The sequence below is a fragment of the Anomaloglossus baeobatrachus genome, chromosome 3, assembly GCF_048569485.1.
Source record: "Anomaloglossus baeobatrachus isolate aAnoBae1 chromosome 3, aAnoBae1.hap1, whole genome shotgun sequence".
Classification (NCBI taxonomy): domain Eukaryota; kingdom Metazoa; phylum Chordata; class Amphibia; order Anura; family Aromobatidae; genus Anomaloglossus; species Anomaloglossus baeobatrachus.
Window position 1 is genome coordinate 160,115,012 of NC_134355.1, and position 25,835 is coordinate 160,140,846.

The 25,835-nt window shown below is 42.4% G+C and overlaps 1 protein-coding gene across 1 annotated transcript in view; it reads left to right on the plus strand.

Annotated features, from left to right (window-relative positions):
* Positions 1-25,835, plus strand: part of ADGB (androglobin) — a 499,062-nt gene that overhangs the window by 365,345 nt on the left and 107,882 nt on the right. The window lies entirely within an intron of this gene.

Here is a 25,835-nt window from a genome sequence, read left to right on the forward strand (position 1 = left end):
AAGACTGGAGGGAAAGTACTTCAGGTAGCTATGAATCATTCTTGCTTATTTGTTTGCCTACTGTAAAACAACCACAAATGAAACAGAATATATTTGGATCATTCCTGCACTGTCCATGAACTGCTCGAGTGTTGGATGGCACATGCAATAACATTTTTTTTTCAACAGAGTTAAATTTGTTGCGACTTGTAAGCCTCTTGAAAGATTGACTGCAGCTATTAGTTTTCCAGCTGCTTATATAGTCAGAAATTTCTAACATCGGCGGTTTTTAACTGCTTATTAAACAGTCTTCCTATTAGTTATACTGATTGCATATTCGTTATTTCTTTCTGCGTATTCAGCATATCTAAATAGTATAGTTATAACAATATACAATGTTACGAAATTGCTGTAAGAGTTCCTTAGTAAACAGTGTTTTGCGGGGAAAAAAAGGATGGGACTGGAAGAAACGCATGTGATTCTTGAATTTAACAGATCAAAATTCACAAAGATCACATGCTATCTTGTAGTCAGCAAAATTGATGTAGAGCAGTGTTATTTTTACCTCTTTTTACTGTGAGATCAACATTGTTGGGCATATTATAAGTGCTCATAATCCTTATGCATGTAACAAAAGTAGATAGGTTAGGGTAATGGATGTTGGCACTTTTTTTCAAAATACTGTTGTGGTTTGTTTGGACGCTAAATGTATGTATCACATGATTGTGATTTAACATATTAGGACTACAAAAAAGACATTGTTACTAAGAGAGGCTGTTACAACAATGAACTATTAGAGATAAGTGAATTAAATCTGTGTTGAATTTTTTGAATCCAGTGAATTCGAGCAAATTTCTATTTGCTTTTTTTGGGAATCACCTAGAATGTCCATTTTACATATTCCAGAAAATTACATTAGCCAGAGAAGACTTATATGAACTTGGACGTGGCAGGATAGGCTAACCTTATTATAACATTATTTAGTATAGCACAGCCAATCAGAAGGGACTATAAAACCTGTATAAAAGCAGAAGCATGGAATGTAAAAGCCATTCAACAGGTTCATAGACGAAAACGTTGGGTACTGTTCACAGTGTGCAGAGGCAATATCACTGGAGGCTCTGTAAAACCATCACCAATAAAGAGGCATCAGATGCCACGGTTCTCAGATGGTTAATACCTTCAGCAGCCAGGCAGAAAAAATCAAAACAGCCACCGTGGTGCTCTTTCAAAGCAACAACACATTCAGAATGAAATGAAAAAAGATGGAAAGGCACTCACCAGTGAAGCTGTACAAAAATCCTTTATTGGAAAGCAGGTTACAGCTTGAGCATCAGGGGAGGGAAAAAGACACAAACATGGCGGACAACGGCCGTTTCACGCCTTCTCGGGGTGCTTCCACAGGTCCACCACCGGGCCATACTGGTCTGGTGAGGTTTTGTGATTCAGAGTTACTGGTAGTTGTAGTACTTTGCTGCTGGGAGTGGTTGTGGAGTTAACCATTGTCCTTTTGTTGCTGCCTTATATCTTTTGCTTTTCTCCTTATTCTCTTACTGTTTGTTCCTGTGAGTTTGCAGTGTGTCTGAGTTTTGTTTTTCCCCTGCCTTTCTTTATCTGTGTTTCCATCACACTCCTACCTTCCTTCACTGGTGGGGGGGGCAGTTAGTTCTGGTCAGGGGAATACTAAGTCACAAAACTCCGGCATCTCCATCATCAGGGGTAATCTGGAGTTTAGGGATAGCCTAGTGTCCCCTAGCATGAGGAAGAGCATAGGAGCCCTCTTTCCTTTGCTATACTGCAGTCACATTGTGACATCGAAAGGGGGAACTACAGTACCAAAACAGATTACCTTGAGACCAAGGAGTTATTCAGTTTGGAAAACCAAGGCTTAAGGGTGATCTTATTACAATGTACAAATATATGAAGGGACAGTACAGAGAGCTCTCTAATGATCTTTTTACACCTATGGTAGGTCTGTAATGTTGACAAGTAGTCATCCTCTACAGTGCCTTGCAAACGTATTTGGCCCCCTTGAATTTTTCAACCTTTTCCCACATTTCAGGCTTCAAACATAAAGATAAAAATTTTAATGTTATAGTGAAGAATCAACAACAAGTGGGACCCAATTGTGAAGTTTAACGAAATTTATTGTTTATTTTAAACTTTTGTAAAAAAAGAATAAACAGAAAATTGGGGCGTGCGATATTATTCGTCCCCTTTACTTTCAGTGCAGCAAACTCACTCCAGAAGTTCATTGAGGATCTCTGAATGATCCAATGTTGTCCTAAATGACTGATGATGATAAATATAAGCCACAAAAGCAGGCTCAAACCATGATGCTGCCACCACCAGGTTTGTCTGAGATTTCTCTTTTGTTAATTCTCTTTACATTTTGTTAATTAACAAGAATACAGTGGATGCTTGGATTAAGGCCTGTTTCACATGTCAGTGAAAAACACTGACGTTCTTCACTGACGTGTAAAACACGCACATGTCCCTCCGCGTGCCGTGATTCACGGCACACGTGGGATGTCCATGTGCAATCCGTGATCAGTGATTGCATTTGGACATTACTCACCTGCCTTCATTGCTGCTGTCCATGGTGCTGAAGTCTCCAGCTCTGCAGCGTCCGCCCACCGCTCTCAGCACCTACTTCCTGGTCGGCAGTTCCTGCTTTCATGAATATTCATGAGCCAGGCAGGAGCTGCCGAGAGCGGAGCAGGCACAGTGAATCGCAGGCAAGGTAAGTTGAAAATTTTTAATATTTAATATGTCCGTGATTTTCTTGTACGTGTTTCACTGATCACACACGGATCACACCATAGTGTGGTCCGTGGGTCATCAGTGATGCCAGACAAAAACTGACATGTCTCCGTGCAGAATCACGTCCAAGGGTGCACGCTGCACGGAGACACGTTCAGTGAAAAATCACTGATGTGTGAGCAGACCCATTGATTATAATGGGTCTGCGTATGTCAGTGATTCTGGTACGTATAAAAAAAAAGCACAAACGTATCAGAATCCCTGACGTGTGAAAGGGGCCTAAGAGTAACTTAGTTTGAGAGCAATCATTTGCAATAAGAGCAAATACTCCATCCTTTCACCGCATTCTGATCCATTCTGGAGGTAACTTTCTGTACATACAGTATGTATTGTATACTGTATACAGTATGCCATTGTACAGTAAAGTATTTACTATATAGCATGTCTATCAATTTGCATTTGTGGATACAGTACTGTACTTTCTTTCTGCTAACCAGTACAGCATATTGCTTGTCCTTTAATCTAATTGCCTGTGCAGTATTCCTACCCCACATGTGGCTTAATTTTGCCCTTATTTTTGGTAGAACAGTATTGGAGGGTGTTTTTTTGTGTACTGTATTTTAATAAAGGTTGTCATATTTATACATCATATTTTTCTCTCTATAGTGCACCTCCCGCACACCAACAATTCTATTGTAACGTGTAGTTTAATTTGTTTTATATGCTTTTACTGTTCTATACAGTATTTTGTATTGGTGTACTGTCATTTTATATGAACACAGGACATTATTTTGTATTACTGTAATAATTTTGCATAAATGCAGTGAATATTTTTGGGTTATGGAACAAATGGTCAGCGCATGCATCAATTATTTCCTATGGGAAAATTCGCTTTGATATAAGAGTAACTTGGTTTAAGAGCACAGTCCCAGAACAAATTATGCTCGTAATCCAAGGTTCCACTGTATACTATTTTACAGGTCTCTCCAAAAAAAATTTCCATGTTCAACAATATATTGAATTGATTTAGGGTATTTTTAACGATGCGGAATTCAAAACTCCCAAAATTTTTGGTGCATTGGCTCTAGTTTTTGATAAAATGAACATCTGTGAAAATAATAATTCCCTATCTTGTGCCTAATAATAACAAATACAATAGCTTTTGCTCTGTTATATAATAACAAAGAAGGAGTAGTTACGTGCACTTTTTTGATGATTTTAATACAAATGGTTACAGTTACATATAAAGGACATTAAGGGGCACTTTGCACACTACGACATCGCAAGCCGATGCTGCGATGCCGAGCGCGATAGTCCCCGCCCCCGTCGCAGCTGTAATATCATGGTGATAGCTGGCGTAGCGAACATTATCGCTACGCCAGCTTCACATGCACTCACCTGCCCTGCAACGTCGCTCTGGCCGGCGACCCGCCTCCTTATGAAGGGGGCGGGTCGTGCAGCATCATAGCGACGTCACACTACAGGTGGCCAATAGGAGCGGAGGGGCGGAGATGAGCGGGACGTAAACATCCCGCCCACCTCCGTCCTTCCGCATAGTCTGCGTGAGCCGCAGGACGCAGGTAGGAAATGTTCCTCGCTCCTGCGGCTTCACACACAGTGATGTGTGCTGCCGCAGGAATGAGGAACAACATCGTAACATCGGTCATTCCCAATTCATGGAAATGACCGACACTACACCGATGATACGATTTCGACGCTTTTGCGCTTGTTAATCGTATCAAAAATGCTTTACACACTACGATATCGCCTGCGACTCCGGATGTGCGTTACTTTCAACTTGACCCCACCGACATCACACCTGCGATGTCGTAGTGTGCAAAGTGCCCCTAAAGCCCGCTTTACACGTTGCAATATATCTTACAATCCATCGTTGGGGTCAAGTTGTAAGTGACGCACATCCGGCATCGTTCGTGACGTGTTTGCATGTGACACCTACGTGCGATCAAGATTGAACGCAAAAATGTTGATCGCAAACACATCGTATCTTTGTCTAGAATTGAACGTTTTGTTGTAGGATACTAGTCAATTGTAACGTGTGAGATCAATCAAAAGGTTTTGCAAATACAACTTTTCACAGACACAGACATAAAGAACACACACACATCACACTCACACACAGGCCTAAAACACACGTCCTTGATAACCACGCACGTGTAATACGGGCCGTTTTTCATGTCCGTAATCCGTTTTTTGGTCCGTAAATAACGCACGTGTGGTGGCTGTGTGTCCGGTGTATGGTAACCACGTGTGCGTGTGGAATGGCCGTGTGTGCGTGTGAAACTTAACTGACGTGTGTGTGTGTGTGTTGTCTGTGTGAAATGTTCATGTGTGATGTTAAATGTCGTTGATATATGCCGGCTGACAGCAGACAGAGTCGCGCGCTGAGAATGAACTCGGGTGAACTTCACCCGACTTTATCCTCATACCGCGGCTCTGTCTGTGTCGCGTCTTGATGAGCGGTCACCCGTGAAGGACTCACCGGTGACCGCTAATCACCAGAGTGACTGAATGGAGTACCCCTCTCGCATACTCACTGTTCCCCGGTCACCGGTGCGGCGCTGCACGGCTGTTCTCTAAACTCCGGCGGCTTTTCCTCTTTTGAAAAAGCCGGCCACTCATTAATCAATCTCGTATTCCCTGCTTTCCCCGCCCACCGGCAAATATGATTGGTTGCAGTGAGACACGCCCACACGCTGAGTGACAGCTGTGTCACTGCACCCAATCACAGCAGCCGGTGGGTGTGTCTATACTGTGCAGTAAAATAAATAAATAAATAATTTAAAAAAACGGCGTGCGGTCCCCCCCTATTTTAATACCAGCCAGATAAAGCCATACGGCTGCAGGCTGGTATTCTCAGGACAGGGAGCCCCACGTTATGGAGAGCCCCCCAGCCTAACAATATCAGCTAGAAGACACCCAGAATTGCCGCATACATTAGATGCGACACTTCTGGAACTGTACCCGACTCTTCCCGATTTGCCCTGGTGCGTTGGCAAATCGGGGTAATAAGGAGTTAATGGCAGCCCATAGCTGCCACTAAATCCTAGATTAATCATGTCAGGCATCTCCCCGAGATACCTTCCATGATTAATCTGTAAGTTATGGTAAATAAACACACACACCCGAACAATCCTTTATTAGAAATAAAAAACACAAACACATTTCCTTGTTCACCAATTTAATCAGCCCAAAAAAGCCCTCCATGTCCGGCGTAATCCAGGATGGTCCAGCGTCGCTACCAGCTCTGCTGCATGAAGGTGACCGGAGCAGCAGAAGACACATCCGCTCCTGTCAGCTCCACGCAGCAACTGAGGTGAGTAGCGCGATCAGCTGTGCTGTCACTGAGGATACTCTCGGCCACCGCTGGATCCAGTGACAGCGGGTAACCTCAGTGACAGCTCAGCTGATCACGCGGCTCTCATTTGCTGCGTGGAGGTGACAGGAGCGGCGGTGTCTTCTGCTGCTCCGGTCACCTTCATGCAGCAGAGCTGGAAGCGACGCTGGACCATCCTGGATTACGCGGGACATGGAGGGCTTTGTCGGGCTGATTAAATTGGTGAACCAGGGAATGTGTTTGTGTTTTTTATTTCTAATAAAGGATTTTTCAGGTGTGTGTGTTTATTTACTGTAATTTACAGATCAATCATGGAAGGTATCTCGGGGAGATGCCTGACATGATTAATCTAGGATTTAGTGGCAGCTATGGGCTGCCATTAACTCCTTATTACCCTGATTTGCCAACGCACCAGGGCAAATCGGGAAGAGCCGGGTACTGTCCCAGAAGAGTCGCATCTAATGTATGCGGCCATTCTGGGCGGCTGCTGACTGATATTGTTAGGCTGGGGGGCTCCCCATAACGTGGAGCTCCCCATCCTGAGAATACCAGCCTTCAGTCGTATGGCTTTATCTGGCTGGTATTAAAATTGGGGGTCCGCACGCCGTTTTTTTTTAATTATTTATTTATTTCTATACTCCATAGTGACTCGCCCACCGGCTGCTGTGATTGGGTGCAGTGAGACACCTGTCACTCAGCGTGGGGGCGTGTCTCACTGCAACCAATCATAGGCGCCAGTGGGCGGGGAAAGCAGGGAATACGAGATTGTTTAATGAGTGGCCGGCTTTTTCAAATTAGAAGAAGCCGCCAGAGCTGTGTGAACGCCGTGCAGCGCCGAGGATCGGGGATCGGTGAGTATGAGAGAGGGGGGAAACTTCAGTCACTCGGGGGATTAGCGGTCACCGGTGAATCCTTCACAGGTGACCGCTAATCAGTACACGGCACACAGACAGAGCCGCGGCATGACAATGAAGTCGGGTGAAGTTCACCCGAGTTCATTCTCATCCCGCTACTCTGTCTTCCGACATGTAGTAACAACATTTTGTATCACACACGGACATTTCTCACGGACAACATAACCACACATCCATGCAAGGAACGTTTTATTTGGACTCCCATAGGCTAACATTATGTCCGTGTGTGCGTGCTCCTTCCCAAAAATGAACATGCTTCCGTGCCAAACGGAGCAAAAAACGTGGGACGCACACGAACACACGGAAGATCAAATAACACGCACGTGTGCCTTTAAACATAAAAAACATATGTGCACGTTTGGTCGTATCTCCGGTATGTACGGAAACGGACCAAACACGCACGTTTTCAACGGATGTGTGTTGCGGGCCACAGACGTATAGAATACACGTACAAAACAAACGAACATATAGAAAAAAAACACGTGTGCTCCGCCGTATTTTTACCTTCCAGCCGAGGTAAGCACACAGCGGCGGGCCGGTATTCTCAGGCTGGGGAGGGCGAGGGACAGGGTTAATGCCCCCCCCCTCCTGCAGCCGAGAATATCAGCCGCAGCTGCCCCAGGACTGTCACATGCATTATGCGACAGTAACGGAGTGTCCCCGGCTCTTCCAGATGCCGTGATGCAGGGGCTATCCAGGTAATATAAGGAGTTAATGGCGGCGCATCGCCACTACTAAGTCCAGGCTTGATCATGGCAGCGTCTGTGTGACAGCTGACATGATCAACCCGTAAGTAAAGTGAATAAACACACACACCGAAAAATCCTTTATTTTAAATAAAAGACACACACCGAAAAATCCTTTATTTGAAATAATAAACAATAACAAAGACCCTCATTTACCAATTTATTATGCCCCAAATACCCATCTATGTCCGACATAATCCAGGGAGGTCCCTCGTCACTTCCAGCTCTGCTACATGACGGTGACATAGCAACTGAGGTGAGTAGCGCAATCAGCTGAGCTGTCACTGAGGTTACCCGCGGCCACTGCTGGATCCAACTGTGGCAGCGAGTCACCCGAGTGACAGCGATGAAGTCAAAGGTGAGTTGCGGTCATGGGGGGAGGATCCAGCTAGCCGCGAGTAACCGGAGTGACGGCAGCGCTAATTGCGCTGGTCACTTCAGTCACTCAGGGGATTATCGGTCACCGGTGAGACCTTCACGGGTGACCGCTAATCAGGACGCGACACCCAGACAGAGCCGCGGGATGAGGATGAAGTCGGGTGAAGTTCACCCGAGTTCATTCTGATTGTGCGGCTCTTTCTGTGGCTGCTGTCATCTGCCATTCAGCTCTGCTACATGGCTGTCTGTGTCTGCTGTCAGCGGCCATGTAGCAGAGCTGAATATCAGATGACATAGTAAAAACTGATCCCCTATGCATTACAGACGCTTGGCAAGTCATTAAATAAAAAAAAAAAAAAGAGTGCCCAACATACGTCAGAGAACACATGATCTAAAAGATCGCACACAAAATTGATCAATTTAACATAGACTACTAACGCACGTGTGACAGCAAATGACCGACCTACGTGCTATCTCATTAGATCCCATATGCGACCTGGGCATGTCACATCGCAAATGCGATTGTTCAACTAATTGCAACGTGTAAAGCAGGCTTAAGATGCATAAATCAGGGAAAATACATAGAGTCCCCGTAAATCACCATGACTGTTGGAATATAAATTGTCATAATGGAGTGTCAGCATGCAACAAGAATATAGCAAATTGCTGCGACTATATAAAGTGCGGTGCAATAAAGGGTAGAAAAAGGGGCTATATCAAAAAGAAGGTTATAAATAAATATATTGTATGCTAAGAGCCACCTTTTAAAACCTATCTAACTCTCCAAAAATGTACTATGTTAATAGCTGTATAAAAGGCGATACAGTCCCATAAAGGACAGGGTGTAGAAAGAATGGAGAAATTGCCCCATTCCAAAAGGCCAATGGCAGGGAAAGCCAGTAGAAATTGCTTACCAACAGGTGAGATGGTTCAGGGTGACCAAGCTAGAGGGGACCTCCGACGGCCGTTTCGCAGTACAGGACCGCTTCTTCCACAGAGAAAAGCTTTTGCTCTGTATTTTGACTCTTTAACAGTGTCTTAGGCAATGAAATAATTATCTTTTTGATTTTTGAAAGCATTTTTACTTTTCAGTATTTTTTTCATACCTGCCTAAAATTTTTGATATTACTCTATATTGTAAAAGCACTGAGAAGGATGCAGCATTAAATGGAGGGAGAAAATGCAACTTCAAAACTTTATCTTTGAGATTTGGTAGGCAAAAATATTTAACATTTTTAGTTTTTTTATTGCTAAGAAAAAGAAGGACTTTTTTTTGCTCATTGTGTGTATTCCTCTATTGGGCAGGCAGAAAACACTAACGTTAGAAAAACAAATCCATGGCTTCAATGACTAATTTTTTTCTTAAAATCATCCTTATTTTTTGTAAAAATTAGGATATTTTGGACATTGGCTGCTATGAATCTACCCATAGTTGCTGATAAATTGTAATGACTAAGGCCAGATACACATGAGCAAAAAATCATTTGCTTTTCCTGTACTATGCTCCCGTTTGTATATTATCCATATGTCTGTTACTGACATTCATATTGTATCTGTTTTTATACATCAATACAGATGTAGATACATTTTAGCTGCAGAAATAATGCGCCATCTTGACATTTTTTCTCAGAAAATTGTCTCACTTAAAGGGAATATGTCAGGTGATTTTCTAGTACAAATCTAAGGGTATCCTGGAGAGGCTTGGGCAGTCCTTTCACTATCAGTAACCTTAATTGCTCTACCTTATCCTGTTATCTTGTTGTAAGCTCATGAGACTTTAGTGTTCTGTGCTTTGCTAGTCAAGCATATGTAAATCCAAATTAAATATGCACTGCTCCCCAATACCAATATACCATTAGTTTTATACTAAAAAATCACCAGACAGATTCCCTTTAAGTGAATTATAATAAGTTGGCATTGCAATTGCCATTAACCAATCTCAGTACCGTGTCAGATTTCACTTTTTTTGCTGGTGATATCCCAGTGCTGTGTTATCTGTGTTCTTTTAACTATTTTTAAACCTTTAATTATAAAATTAAAAAAATATAGTTTCCTATGTTATTCAGCTCCATACCAGGCCATTTAACCCCATTCCTGGTTTAAAGAGCTAAACAATCTCTTCTCGCTCGACTATTCACATAATGTTTGCAATTTTTTCCTGATACATGGGGCTTAATTTTTATGTTATTTTCATACTCTCTAATTTTATTTTGTTGCAGTGATCTCAATGTGTAAATGAAGGTAATACAGTACATACCCATTTGCACATAATTGTTTGTTATGGCCACAAAATACCTCTAAAATACATTTTAAAATATGTTCCTCTTTTTGTACCAATTATTGTTATATACAGTATCAGACACGTTTTTTTTTTTATACAGGGCTTACCTAGTAACAATGATTTGGATTGGCAGCAGCTTTTTATTTTTTTTGTCATTTATTTATTTATTACTTATTTTTTTGACATATTATAACATATACGGTCATAAAAGACCTGTGTGAGGCATTTCAAAATTGAAACACTTTTTGTTAAATCTCATTTCCCCTGTAATTGAGGTTCGCATTTTAGCCCCAGTTACAATGGAAATGCAGCCGAATAGCTACATAGCAGAGGTGATTGAGTCTTCTAGGACCCAACAGTTCCTGCTTCTTTTCCGCACATAGTAGTCATATTGACCACTGGATGTAGACAAAGAAGTGTCATTAGCGCTTCATATTACAGTGTACACTGCACTTCTTCTGCACTGTGTATATAACAATGCAGGAGTCAGAAAAAATAATAACCAGTCTGTGGTCCCTGCGCTTGCAGATACATAACTGTGTGCATCAGATTTGTTATGCAGTAACATCTTATAACATGGACTGCCCATATATTTATAGTATTATATATTACCCCGATTGGCACTGCTCCATGGCAATCTGGATGAGCCAGGTAAGCGCTGGGTTTTGCTCATCTAATGGATATGTCAATTCTGGGTTGGCTGCGTGATGCTATTCTTACACTGGTGAGGGCCCAATAACCATGGACCTACCCAGCCTGAGAACACCAGCCATCTGTTTTATCTTGGCTGGTTATCAGAATTGGGATGCACTGCAGACTTTTTCTAAAAATTGATTAATTAAATAATTTTTAATAAACGCATTCAATCCCTCATATTTTGACATATAGAGACAAGATAATTCACAGAGCTGGAGCCTGCAGCCTCCAGTCTTCTTTTTCTGTGCTGGGTGTCAAACTGCAGGGGACCCTACACCATTTTTTCCCATTATTTGTGTAGTTTTACACTCTAATTCGGGGATCGAGACAGCTAGAGTGATGACAACACAGACAAGGACAATCTGACTGCAACCAATCACAGAGAGTGAATATTCATGAGATTTAATGAGCTGACCGGGAAGCAGTGTGACAGCAGTAGGAAACTTTGTAAGTATAATTGTTCTACTTTAATCCCCATTTTGCTTTATTTTTCCTCTTTTTTTATTTTTATTTGGGTGGCCAAACCAGTAACATGGACTTCCCTGAGAAGTCCGTGTTCCAGGTCCATGCACAGACCCCGAATTTTACAAGTCGGGTTTGCCCATCAGTAGCCACAAATAAAATCTTCATGCACAATTCAGCAAAGCTGGTGAGTTTCGCTTATTTTTATGGATTGAGTATAATGAATATGTTCACTAATGAAATGAAAAATCACTACCGGAACCAAAAATTATTCTGTAAAATCTTTTTTATTTCTCTAAGCAGCTTGCTTTTCAAAATCTAGCAAAAGTGCTTGCTATCCTACGCACAGCAGCTGAACATGCTGGGCAGGAGCAGAGGATGGAAACACTGCTGATCCAAGAAACACACGAGATAGAAAGTTCTGTGTAGCAGATAACTGGACCAGAAACAAATAAATGATAATGAGGTCATGATCATGAAGCATATTAGAAACTCACATTTTTATTTTTTTATTGTTAAAAAGAGCTTGTTTTTTTTTCAGTTTAGTTTTTTTTTTACACATTTTGTATTTCATTGCACTTTTTTTTAATTATTGTTTTAGTTATCTGTATTTTTTTGCTGATGTTTCTTTTTAGTTGCATGTTCTTCATTATATAGTTGCACAGGTTGAAAAAAAAAACATGGGTCCCTCAAATTCAACCTTCCTTGACCAGTTACACATTATCTTTCACATAATTATACAGTGGATGAAATAAGTATTGAACACATCAACAATAGTGATGAGCGACCATGCTCGGCACCGCTCGATACTCGATCGATCATCTGGGTGCTCAGTCACACTCAGTACTCGGTCAAGTATCACAGGTGCTCGAGCGTCATGCTTGAATCCCTGCCCTGTATGTTTTGTAGCTGTTTGTCAGCCATTACACATGCGCGGATTGCCTGCCAATCACAGTACTGCCGTAGCCCTGTTGGCTAGTGGCATTACTGTGATTGGCCAGCAGCATCACAACTAAGGATCTTATATGAGACCTGGGGGTTCAATGATTGACACACTGCAGTTCCATAAGAGTTGATGTAGGAGGGACAGCTTAGATTAGAGCATGCATATAGGCAGGGTTTTACACTTGTATCCTTTAGTCCCTTTCATGTGGCACTAAAGGGTGTTTTGCCTGGTTTAATTTAATAAATAAATAATTTGAAAAAATTACATGGGGTCTAATTAGGCTGGTAACCCCTATAGTTATTTGACCCTTCCCAGCTTAAAAATATCAGCCCGCAGCCACTCCAGAATAGGCACATCTATTAGTTGCGCCAATTCTGGGGCTTCTCTATGACTTTTCCCATTTGCTGTGGTGCATTAGCAATTGTGATAATATTTTTGTGGGTTGATGCCAGCTGTGAATTGCCAGGGCTTAATAATGGAGTGGCATCTATCAGACACCCCCATTATCAACCCAGTAAGTGTAAAGTTAAAAACACACACACAGGAAATAAACATTCCCCCACACTACCCTTTGTTCATCAATTTATTAAAAACAAACATCAAGATGCAACATAATCCATTGTGTAGTGGTCGCACAACATCTCCCGAATCCATACTCCAACCTTTGAAGCCTTATTACTCTTGGTGTCATGGGTATGTCACGTGTGATAGACAGTCATGAGGTTTTTTGCCATAGAAGGTCACAGCACCTGGCTGAGCAGAATGCTCCCTGACTTTCCATTGTTCCTGTTGTCAGTATTCATTGGTATAGATAGCTTTCCTGCTGGATTCATCTCTCTACCTTTTCGACCCAGCAACAGCTCAACTTTCACCCAGCTGTTGATTATTAGTACTCCCTTGGTGTTTAAATACCCCTTCCTTCCTTTGGACTGTGCTAGTGATATTTTAAAATCCTTCAAGCCAAGGTTGCAAGCAGGTGGTTTGTACTCCTCTGTGGTATTGTTGCTGAAAACTCTGCTGAACTGCTACCTAAGCCATCTAATGATAAGTAGTTCATGTTTTTTCCCCTGTGTGTCCCCCTTGTGTCTTCTATAATTGTTTAGTGGGGTTGGCAAAGAGCTCATCCCATCTATTCCCTATTTAGGCCCCAGCACTAGGGATACCTATGGTCAGGTATCCGGCTCGGCACATAGGTGTGGAACCTATCTAGGGTGATGAAGTAACCCAGTGACCAGCGGTAGGTTCGGTCAGGTGTCATCATCTTCCCTTTCCCTAGACACAGGGTTTCCCTTCCCTTTCATTGTGCGCTTGGTACTGCCTCGTACCTAGCGTCACTCTTGGTCAGTGCCAGACCCGGAATTTCTCATGTGCAGTGATGTCAGTAACTAAGTGAGGTCACAGTGCATGAGAAATTATGTGTCTGGTTCACCAATTAATTAAAAAAATGTTCCCACAAAGCTCCAATGTAATCCATGATCCATAACTATAACTAAAACGACTGTGAATAACAAAAATGTACAGCTATTCACAGACGCCGGGTAGTGAGACAACGTGCATCTGAGCTGCCGGCTTAACACTGCACTCAGCGAGACCCGACAGCCCTGATAAGCATTGTCGTCATCCAGTGACTGTGCTTTACTGCTTTTCACAGTCACTAGAGTTGCAGTTGTGGATCATGGATTACGTCGGAGCTTTGAGGGAACATTTTTTTAATAAATTGGTGAAGAAGGGAAAGTGTGGGGGAGTCTTTATTCAAATAAGCTAATTTTTTCTTGTGTGAGTGTGCTTTTACACTTACTGGGCTAGATGTGGGAGTGTCTGATAGATGCCAATCCAATAGTAACCCCTGGGCTTGATGCCAGCTGAGATCTATCACATTAAGCTGTTACTCCGGTTGCCCCCGCAATATGGAAATTAGGAAGAGCCAAGGCGAAGAGCCAGAACGGACACATCTAATTGATGTGCCAATTATGGGGTGGCTGCTGGCTGATATTTTTAGGCTTGCAAGGGCCAAATAACCAGGGGCCTTCCCAGCCTCATTACACAAACTCACAGCTGTCTGCTTTACCTCGACTGGTTATCAAAAAGGAAGTGGGATTTCCCGCCATTTTTTAAAATTATTTATTTATAAATAAATAATTTTAAAAAACGCATGGGATCTTCTCTATTTTTGCTAACCAGCCAATGCAAAGCAGAAAGGTCTGCCTTACCTTGGCTGGTTATCACAAATGTAAGGACCGCCTATGCTTTTTAATAAAAAAATATTTAATTTTTTACTTCCCAGCAGCAACCTAGGACACAGAGGTATGTCCAGCCATCTTCCCCATGCAGTTCCCATTCCATTTGAGCACTATTTCTATTAATTTCAGCAATTTTACTGCCCCCAGCCCTCTTGGGAGGGTCTGCTGGAAAAATGCTCAAGTTCTCCTCAGACTTCTATTATACTGGTTATTCGAGCGGGTTAAAGCGCTCGAGTAACGACCTCTCAAGCACTTCAGTGCTCGATCATCACTTGTCACTAATATTCTAAGTAAATATATTTCTAGAGCTGCTATTGACATGAATTACTCACCAGATGTTGGTAACAATCCATCCAATCCACACAGGCAAAGAAATCAAACCATGGATGTCTATAAATTATGTTATGTGTAATAATGAGAAATGACACTGGGAAAGCAATGACACCAGCAGAAATCTGAGTAATTATTATGCAATCCTACCACTTAGTGAAAAATAATAGCTTGATCAACGGATGGCCTATAAAAAGGTTCACCATCTCACGGAAATATGGGGAGAAACTCATGTCAATAGCACCTTTAGAAAAATATTTACTTAGAAAATTGGTGATGTGTTCAATACTTATCTAGCCTGCTGTATATTACTGACAGCATCAATGGTTGTAAGAAAGTAATTTAGCCACTTTTTGAATTCTCTGTGGCGGGGTGATAGGTCCGTCTGAGAGGTTGGGAGTACCGACAGTCGGCTTGTTGGTACGAAGTCGCTCAAGGGGAGTGGCTTCGGAGTGGATGGGAACTTGTGGGCGGAGGTCCCGCAGGTTCTGGGTAGGGGTAATTAACGATGGAACGTTGTTACCCCTCACCTCGGGCCGGGTGGTCACGGCCGAGGTGGTCCTCTGGGCCGGTTTGGAGGTTACGGCCGGGGGGTTAGGAATGATGGTTTGCCTCTCGGACGGATCTATCGGTGTTTCTGGTTATACGGGTATATATGTATAAGGTTAAGTTTAACAATTGAGTGGCATGTTGGGCCACAAGTTTGGTATACATATATGCGGTAAAATAAAACTGTGGCCATTCCTGCAATAAAGTCGTGGTTCTCGTCTTCATTTAGGTAGATATGGTACGGGGGGTGTGTTTTACAGGATAACCTGCTTATCCCTTATAGATGCGTCAAGTAATTTAGCCACTTTTTGAATTCTGATATAATGCCTGACAATACCTGTTGTGGTAGGGCATTCCACAATTTGACTGCTCTAGCAGTAAATAATCATTTCCCATTTTTCCGCTGTAATTGCTTTTCTTCCATACTAAATGAATCATGGTCCTTTGTAAGCTATTTGGAAGAAATAAATCATGGGCCAGTTCTCTGTGCTGACCACACATGTAAATGAGATTGCCTCTGAGGAGTCTTTTTTTCTCAGGTAAGCCCAACTAACCTTTAGATGGTTCCATTACAGCAGAGGCCTTCCATACAATGTAATATTATAGTTGCCCACCTTTGAACAGACTCTTACTTTTCAATCTCATTTTTAAAAAATGGATCCCATATTCTAGATGTAGCCTTACAAATGATTTATACACGGGTAATAATTTGGATCACAGGATTTTATCTCTATTTTTATACACCCTAAAATATTGTTTGCTAATACAGCTGCTGCTTGACATTGAGTACTGCTGCTTGGCTGCTGAGGTGTCTAAAGGCTCAATAGTAAGTTCATAGGTCCGGATACAGCTCTGGATGAGTGAATGTACCAACAAATATACAGTTGAAACCAGAAGTTTATATACACTGTCTAAATAGACACGTATGCATATTTTTCTCACTATCTGACATGAAATCAGAATAAACCTTTCCTATTTTAGGTCAATTAGGAACCAAAATTATTTATATTTGCCAAATACCAGTGGCAGTGTAATGAGAGAGAGAATGTTTTAAGGCATTTTTATTACTTTCTGCAAAGTCAAAAGTTTACATGCATTTCATTAGTATTTTGTACCATTGCCCTTAAACTGTATGACTTGGGTCAACTATTTTGGATATACGTCCATCAGCGTCTCAGAATTGTTGGTAGGAATTTGGGTCCATTCCTTCTGACAGAACTGGTGTAACTGAGCCATATTTGTAGTTTGCCTTGCTTGCACCTGCTTTTTCATCTTTGTACATAAATTTTCAATAGGATAGTCACTTTGTAATCAGTTTGGCAGTATGCTTCACGTCATTGTCCATTTGCAGACCCATTTCCACCCAAGATTTAAGTTCCTGGTTGATGTCTTGAGATGTTGGTTCAGTAATGCCACATAATCTTCTTTCCTCATGATGCCAACTATTTTGTGAAGTGCACCAGTCCCTCCTGTAGCAAAACAACCCCACAACTAGATGCTGCCACCCCCATGTTTCACAATTGGGATGATGCTCTTAGGCTTCAAAGCTTCTCCCTTTTTCCTCCACACCTAATGATGGTCATTATGATCAAACAGTTCGGTTTTAGTTTCATCAGACCGTCTCCGAAAATTAAGGTCATTGTTCCTGTGTGCATTTGCAAACATTAATCTGGCTTTTTTATGTTTCTTTTGGAGTAAAATATTCATCCTTGCAGATTGGCCTTACAGCCCAGGTTGATAGAGTACACGTTTCAGTGTGGATAATGACACAATCTTACCAGCTTCCGCCAGCCTCTTCACAAGGACTTTTGCTTTTATTTTTGGGTTTATATGCAAATGTCTGACCAAAACAGGGTGATCTCTGGTGTGCAGAACCTGTTTCATTTCTGAGTGGTATGATGGCTGGACATTCCCATCTTGTTTGTACTTGTGTATGGTTGTTCGTACAGATGAACGAGGCACCTTCAGGTATCTGGAAATTGTACTCAAGGATGAACCAGACTTATGCAAGTCCACAATTCTCTTCCTGAGATCTTGACTGTTTTTGTTTTTTTTTACTTTCTCACAAAGAAGCAGTGTGTTTCAGATGTGTATTAAAATACATCCACAGTTGTGTCTCTAATTAACTCAGATATTGGCAAAAAATCTATCAGAAGCTTCCAAAAACATGACATCATCATATGGGCTGTTCCATATTGTTTAAAGGCTTAGTATTCTTAGTGTATGGAAACTTTTGACTTTGCATAAAGTAATAAAAATGTCTTAAAACGTTCTCCCTCTCTCTCATTATTCTGGCATTTAGTATATATAAATAATTTTGGTAATCCTAATTGACCTAAGATGGGAAAGGTTTTTTCTGAGTTCATTTCAGGTAGTGAGAAAAACATGCATATGTGTCTTTTTAGATAGTGTATGTAAACTTCTGGTTTCAACTGTACTCACTTTTGAGCCTGCACACCGCACTGTTCTCGCAGCTTATACAGGAGCTGTGAACGTCATAGAGATAGTTTGACTGATGTTGAGTGCTCAGGACTCAGAACCCCACTGATCAGCAGCACTATACAACCCCCGTCACAGGTAACATTACCAATTTGGTATTTTTCCATGTGTGAGGTGTGCAGTTTTTAGAATGTTGTTACTTTTGGGTATCTTCTGTGACCTAGGTCTCACAAAGTCACTTCAAATTTGATTTGATCCCTAAAAAAATTGGTTTTGTAAATCTTGTTGGCAAAATTAAAAATTTCTGATAAACTTTGAACCCTTCTAACGTCATAACAAAAATAAAATTATGTTTCAAAAATTGCGCTGGTGTAAAGTAACATGTTAATCAACCAGGAAACCTAGATTACCGTGATACAATGCTTTGCTTTTTACAACAAAACATAGTCCAAATCTAACTTACTTTTTCAGACTGTGAATATCAAATACAACACGACAACCACATTTATATAATAAAACAGAATATCAATTACATTTCCATTATATAAAAAAACCCTTATAATTATAGAACAATCTCACCAATGTTTCACACACTTATTCATGTACATATAGTATTGTAGAAAAATAATAGATACAAAATTGTTTCTTTTTTACTTTTGACAAGTTGGAAGTAAATTATGTAACAGTGCCACCTACTGTGCCCATTAATTTTAAACCAAATATTTTTTTTTCAATTTTAATTAAAAAGATTGAGTACTAACAAAAAACAAGCGAAAAGATTAAGATTTAATTTATCTTTATCATATTACATTATATAGCGGTAACAAATTAGTGGTGTAATTTTAATTTCCTAATTAAACAACACATATTAGAATCCATTTTATAGGAAGCCAATTAACTTTTTATTAAGTTTTGAGTAACTCTTTGTAAAAAAAAGCTGATGATCCTGTTTGGTTTTTTTAGAGGAAAGCTACACACCTATCCTCCAAATTACACACCTTCCAAAAATACTTGTTTCCTGGCTATCTAAGCATCCAAAGTGGTCTTTAGCTTGGTAACTCCTTTAAGTTGACTTCATGCTCAGGTGCTCAACAACAGCTCTCATAACTTGTTTAAGAACTTATCTGTCACACAATGTGACTGTAGGATAGCAAAGGACAGGGGGCTCTTATAATGTCCCTCACGCTAGGGGACCCTTGGCTATACCTAACCTCTGGGTTACCCCTGATAGTGGAAGTGATGGAGCCCCATACCTTACTATTCTCCTGGCCAGAACTAACTTGTTACCTCACCCAGGGAAGGAAGGGGCAGGTGTGTGATGGCAGCACAGATTAAGATAGGTAAAAACCATGACTCCGACACATTGCAAACTCACAGGAATGAACAGTAAGAAACTAAGGCGGAAAGCAAGACAAGTAAGACAGCAAATAAAGGACAGCAAGTATTAACACCACAACCACTCACAGCAACAAAGTACTACAACCACCAGGAGGTCTAAATCACAACAATTCACCAGACCAGTATAGAGAAGCAATAGCTGACATTAAAGGAAGTATCCAGTCAGAATATGTAAGAGGGAAGCTAATGTGACTGGCTCCTCCGCAGCATTTTATTAAAGGAGACTAACAAACAGCCCAGCAGAGATGAACTCTTGCTAGTCAGCCTGGGACCTACAAGTCTGTGGGTCAACACCCCAGTCTGTCTGCGCTGATCACAGACATCAGAGAGTGCCAGAATCTGTAGTCTCCACAGATCCTGATGCTGTCAGTTATCGATGTTTTTAAAAACCTCCTTGTGACATTCAAATGATAAGTACCTTCATAAATTTTCATCCTTTTCTTCGAGCATCACTTTATGACTTATTTCTTTTTCAAGCATTCTATTTTTATTGTAGGAATTTTGTTTTTGTGAGCAGCAAATGCTGGAGCATTTTTCACAGTCAAACATATTTGAAACCTGATGTTCAAAAATAAAGTTAAAGGGCTGATCCCTTTTAACTATCTGTTTGATGCTATAAACTAAGCTTTTTTTCTAATATATTTGTATTAAAAATGTTCTACTGTTCCCTAACTATACTATTTAACTGCTATTTTTTTTTTCTATTTCCTGTGTGATGACAATTTGTTTCAGAATCCCCGTGCATACTGAAACAAAGTATCATCAGAGCAGAGGGCAGAGTCTGCTGTCACTGTCATAGCCTCTGCCGCCTTTTCTCCACAAATTTGAACTGCAACTCCTAGCTGAAATGAAGCCATCATGACACTTGTTTCAGGGGCTGGTCTATCCCTGCTCTGTCCCTGTTGTCTTCCTGCACTTTCCCTCCCTGCTCACTGTGCACTGTGCGATCTGCACCCTTTCATGTGTTATCATGTGTCGGTCCTCTCCAGCTTGTGACCTGTTGGCTGCTCCAGTGTTTCATGGTGAGTCGGATGTCACCACTAATGCAGGTCTGTCATGGTTCAACTCTGGGGCTTGACCCTGTGAGCTCTGGTTACATGGTAGGTTACCCTCTCTGTTGGACCACAGCCTATTTTGCCTCTGTCCTATTGCTGATAGATCTTTAGTGTTTCTTTTCCTTTCCTTTTTGTTTCTCTTCAGGAATTTTAACTTCCTTGTCTTATTTTCCATGTCACATGTTGGGGCTATAGTCACCATACACATGCCTTCATTGTTCACTATCTTGCAAGATAGATGGATATTTGGAGTCCCAGCTCTTGAGTTAAGGATTATCTTACTGCGTTATCTCAACTGATTTTTCCCTGCGCCTTGTTTGTGTGTTTCCCTTCCCAGCATTTTTACCACTCTGTTACTGTTAGGATTTGGAGGATTTGCACTTATTCTGTAAGTCTTTTGGATTTCTTCCATTTTCATCCATCTTCCCTGAATGACTGTGCAAACATGTTCTTAGCCCTGTGTATCACCCTCTGTTTGTGTGCACTTTAGTTATGGTAACTGTTGCTTTGCGATACACTTTGTTTATAGTTAAGGTTGCAGTTAAGAACACTCAGGGTCAGCCAACGTTGAGTGTGGGCATCGTTGCGTAATGTTAGGGTGCCAACCTCCACGGTCAGGCAGTGACAAATTAGGGTCAGATTTAGGGCTACTTCTTTTTTTTTTAAATTCTTTTATTTATAAATGTAATCCTTTAACAGTACACGTAACAGTTCTTAAGATCAAATGGACCTTTGTAAGATACATTCAACACACCAAAAAATAGGACATAAGGCACACTTTACATTTTTACATTGTGACAGAAAATGTTCCCGCAAATGCCCCCTTTCAGGTGTATAGACATTCAAGGTTCCATCTAGCTTTTTCAAAGAATAAATTCACATTTAACAGGTAACATACGTAACTCACCAAGAATAGTAAGAAGCGAAAGAGGAAAAGACCAGAAAGAAAGCAAGAGAAATAAAACAAAGAATAGAAAAGAGTGAGAAACTGGGGAAAAGGAGGAGGGTGGTGGGGGGGAGGGCTGGGAGGTGGAGGGGCCAGGTGAGGGTAAGAAGGGGTGGGAGGGGGGCTGGGAGGTGAAGGGGCCAGGTAAGGGTAAGAAGGGGTCGTGGGGGGGCTGGGAGGTGGAGGGGCCAGGTGAGGGTAACAAGAGGGGGTGGGGGGGGTCTGGGGATCCGCTTATGTACTACCTTCTGTGGTTCCCTCAGCCGCCTCAACACTGCCCACCAGAGCACCATAGTCCTCCGAGTGCTGGAAGTCCATCCACTCCCTCCACGTGGCCCAAAATTTCTCATATGAGTTGTGTAATGATGAAGTTAGATCCTCCATATACATGAGGTCATTGACCTTATTGATCCATTGAACCAGCGAGGGGGGTGCCGTGCTCCTCCATCTCTCTGGGATGCACACTCTCGCCGCCATGATGAGGAATTTCCTCAGAGATTTTTTGTATATTTTTTCAGAAGTCCCGCAGTGATGTAACAGGGCGGCAGCAGGTCCCAATTCCTCCTCTCCACCCGTCACCCGTGAAATGATATCAGACACTCCCCTCCAGAAGGGCCGGATCGCCTCACATTCCCAGAACACGTGTAGAATGTTGCCCTCTGCTGTGCCACACCGCCAGCACATGGGATCAACCGTTGGGAACATCGCATGTAACCTCGAAGGTACTCTGTACCATCTGGTTAGCAGCTCATAGCTAGCCTCTTGAAACCTGGAGCTGATGGAGGATGTGTGCGCCAATCTGAAGACCCTTTCCCACTGTGTTTGTGTCAGCTGGATTCCCAGATCCCGTTCCCACTGTGAAGCAAAAGGGGGGATTTGTTGGTCCGGGGGCGAAGATAGGAGCGAATATACTGCCGAAAGAGAATGCCGTTTCGTGCCTGGTCCCATACATATTTGTTCAAACTGTGTCTTGGGTCGCTGAAAGAGGGATCTGGCTGGAAGGCTACTGAAAAAGTGTGCCAGTTGTAAGCATCTCCAATGACCAAGTGAGCTGGGATCCTGTTTAGCTGCCAATCCCTCTACCGACGGCCAGGTGTCCCGGTTTCCAAAGTCCTCTACCCGATCCACCCCGCCCCGAACCCAAGACTGAAAAACTGGATCCGCTCTGCCTGGCTCAAAGGCAGGATGGCTCAGAATTGGCGTCAAGCTCGATTGCCTGGGTAACATTTCTGATTGCACCTTTCCCGTATTACAGTATTTCACAGTTGACCCGATAGTTGGATGTGTTTTCAAGCTTGCAGGGACCTCCGAGAGCACCCATGGCAATTTGTTGAGGGGAATTGGGGAAAAGGACTGTTCAATTTGTATCCAAACCTTTTGAGACCCGTTCCTGCACCAATCGATCATTCTAGTTAGATGACCTGCTAAATGATACCTTCTCATGTCTGGCAGCCCAATCCCCCCCCCTACACTTGGTCCTGTGCAAAATAGCTCTTTTTATTCGTATCGATTTACCTGCCCAAATGAAGGAGGACTGAATGGACTCCAGAGATTTGAAAAAACCTGAGGGTATTTTGATTGGGAGCGCCTGCAGTAGATATAGAATTCTAGGTAAGATATTCATTTTGTAAATCTGGCTTCTGACAAACCAAGAGAATAATGATTTCCCCCATCTGTCACAGTCTCGCCTAATGGAAGACAGCAGAGACGGGAAATTCTGAGAGTAGAGCAGACCAAGATCCCCGGTCAGCCGTATCCCCAGGTAATTTAGAGATTGGGATGCCCATCGGAAATTAAACGATCCCTTCATCTCTTCCACCTCTTTGGATGAGAGATTTATGTTAAGGGCCTCAGATTTCGTGAAATTTATCTTGAAATTTGATAAACTGGAGTATCTCCGGAATTCCCTCATTAAGTTGGGCAGGGAGATCTTGGGGGCTGAAACGAAAAACAGGAGATCGTCCGCATATGCAGCTACTTTGTGCGTAACATGGCCCACCCCAATACCCGCAATATCTGAGTTGGCTCGTACGTGTCTGAGGAAGGGTTCTAGCGTCAAGATTAAGATTAAGGGAGACAGCGGACATCCCTGACGGGTGCCATTAGATATTTTAAATGGGTCCGACAGAATCCCATTCACTCGGACTCTCGCCGAGGGTACCGAGTATAAAGACATGATCCAACCCATCATTCCACTTCCCAACCCCAGACAACCGAACGTGGCTTCCATAAAGGTCCAATCCACTCTATCAAAAGCCTTTTCGGCATCAGTTGACAGCAGGATAGAGGGTAGACCCCCACTTTTAGCTTTATATATCAAATTAATGGCCTTAACTGTGTTATCACGTGCCTCGCGACCCGCCATAAACCCTGCCTGATCTGGGTGGATTATTTCAGAGATCAGAGGTGCCAGCCTGCTTGCAAGGATTTTAGCAAATAATTTTGTATCCACATTCAACAGGGATATCGGGCGATAGCTAGCACATTGTGTTGGGTCTTTCCCCATCTTAGGTATTACCGTGATGTGTGCTCTCAATGAATCTGAATTGGGAGTTGAGCCCTCTGAAGCCCTAGAATTAAAGGCTGACAGGAGGTGTGGGGATATAATCTCCTTACGTTTTTTGTAGTATACGAGGGGGAGTCCATCAGGCCCAGGTGCCTTTCCCGATTTGGGTGACCCTATTGCGTCCACCAGCTCTTGATTTGAAATTGGAGTTTCCAATGCGGCTATCTCGGAGTCTGTCAACCGCGGCATTTTTGCTTCTCTGATGTACTCTGAAATTTTACTTTTAATAGATGATTTTGACAAAGTGGGGTCATGTGTCTCTAAATTATATAAGGATGCATAGAATTTTTGGAACGTCTCCGCAATTTCTGCCGAAGAATGTAATATTGATCCCTGAGGGTGTGTAGGGGAAATTTTTGATATAAAGGTTGTCGCCTGTTGTTGTCTGAGTGCTCTCGCTAATGTCTTGCTACACTTGTTCCCGTATTCATAAAAATGTCTACGGCATCTATTAAGGACCCCTTTTGCCTTGCTGTTAAGTAGTTTCCGTAGCTCGTCCCGGACTTTGAATAAGCTTCCCCCCACCTCCGCCGAGGGCATCTGCTTATGTTGTGTCTCCAGATCTCTCAGCTGTGTTAGCAGTCTGTTGACCTCTAGTTCCCTTTCCCTCTTTCTTCTTGCCCCTTGCTGTATGAGAACCCCTTGAATAACACATTTGTGGGCCTCCCAGACCATCGTTGGTAATGTATCCCCACCCGCGTTCAACGTAAAGTATTCAGTCAGGGAGTTCTGTACTGACTGAAGGCCTTCAGGGTCCTCCAGTAGGGAAGTGTTCAGTCTCCATTGCCACTGCTGTGGAAACGGAGACTGTAGCACCATAGAGACAGTGCAAAGTGCATGGTCAGAGAATGTTATGCTATCTATCTGGGCTTTGGAGATCCTTTCGAGGTCTTTATGTTTTACAAAAAAGTAGTCCAATCTGGAGTATACACCATGTGCATTTGAATAGAAAGAGTAGTCCCTGTCAGTAGGGTGCAACAATCTCCATGTGTCCACGAGCTGCTGCTCATGTAATAAGTACCGCAGCCTGCGGAGGGCTGATGTAGGATGTGCAGAGGCCCCCGAGGACGTGTCCTGAGCTGGGTTTAGAGCGATATTGAAATCCCCCCCCATAATGAGTGTCCCCTCCTTAGGGCTACTTCTAGTCTGAATAAGGACCTGTGGATTGCAGATTTAATATCTCTCATGGTTTGTTCATCCCTAAGTGGGTGGGCTCAGTCATAACAAAGTCTATAAGAGCCTCATTCTTGCTCTCATAGACTTCCATTGTGAGTTTGGGATATACTTCTGACTTTCAGCCAGTCAGAAACTATGGTCACAAGATGGCGCTGTGGGATCGGAGCGACATTGAAAAAAGGTGAAGACCCCTCAGCGTGAGTTTAAAATTAGCGGTACGGACCTTACATTAAAAGCTCACTTCAGCATTGAAAAAAATACAGGAGTGGTTGTTTAAAACATTTGTCTGCTATTAAGACAACTCATTCCCATTCCCCATGATGGCCCCATTAAAATAAAGATGGTTATACTCACCTCCACTGCCAACGCCGTTCCAGCGTTGCCGGCACTCATGTTTCCGGAGCTCATGTGAGGTTGTGACATCACACAAACCCTGAGCCCAATCACCGTTGGCTTTTTCTCCCTGCCTTTTGATATTTAAGTAATTAACAGGAAGCGAGTGGCCCGTCACACCTCTCACTACCTGTTGATTACTTATACATCTGAAGGCGGTGATTGGGTGCAAGGCTTGCATGACACAAGCTCACTTGAGCCACAGGAGCATGAGTGACGGCTC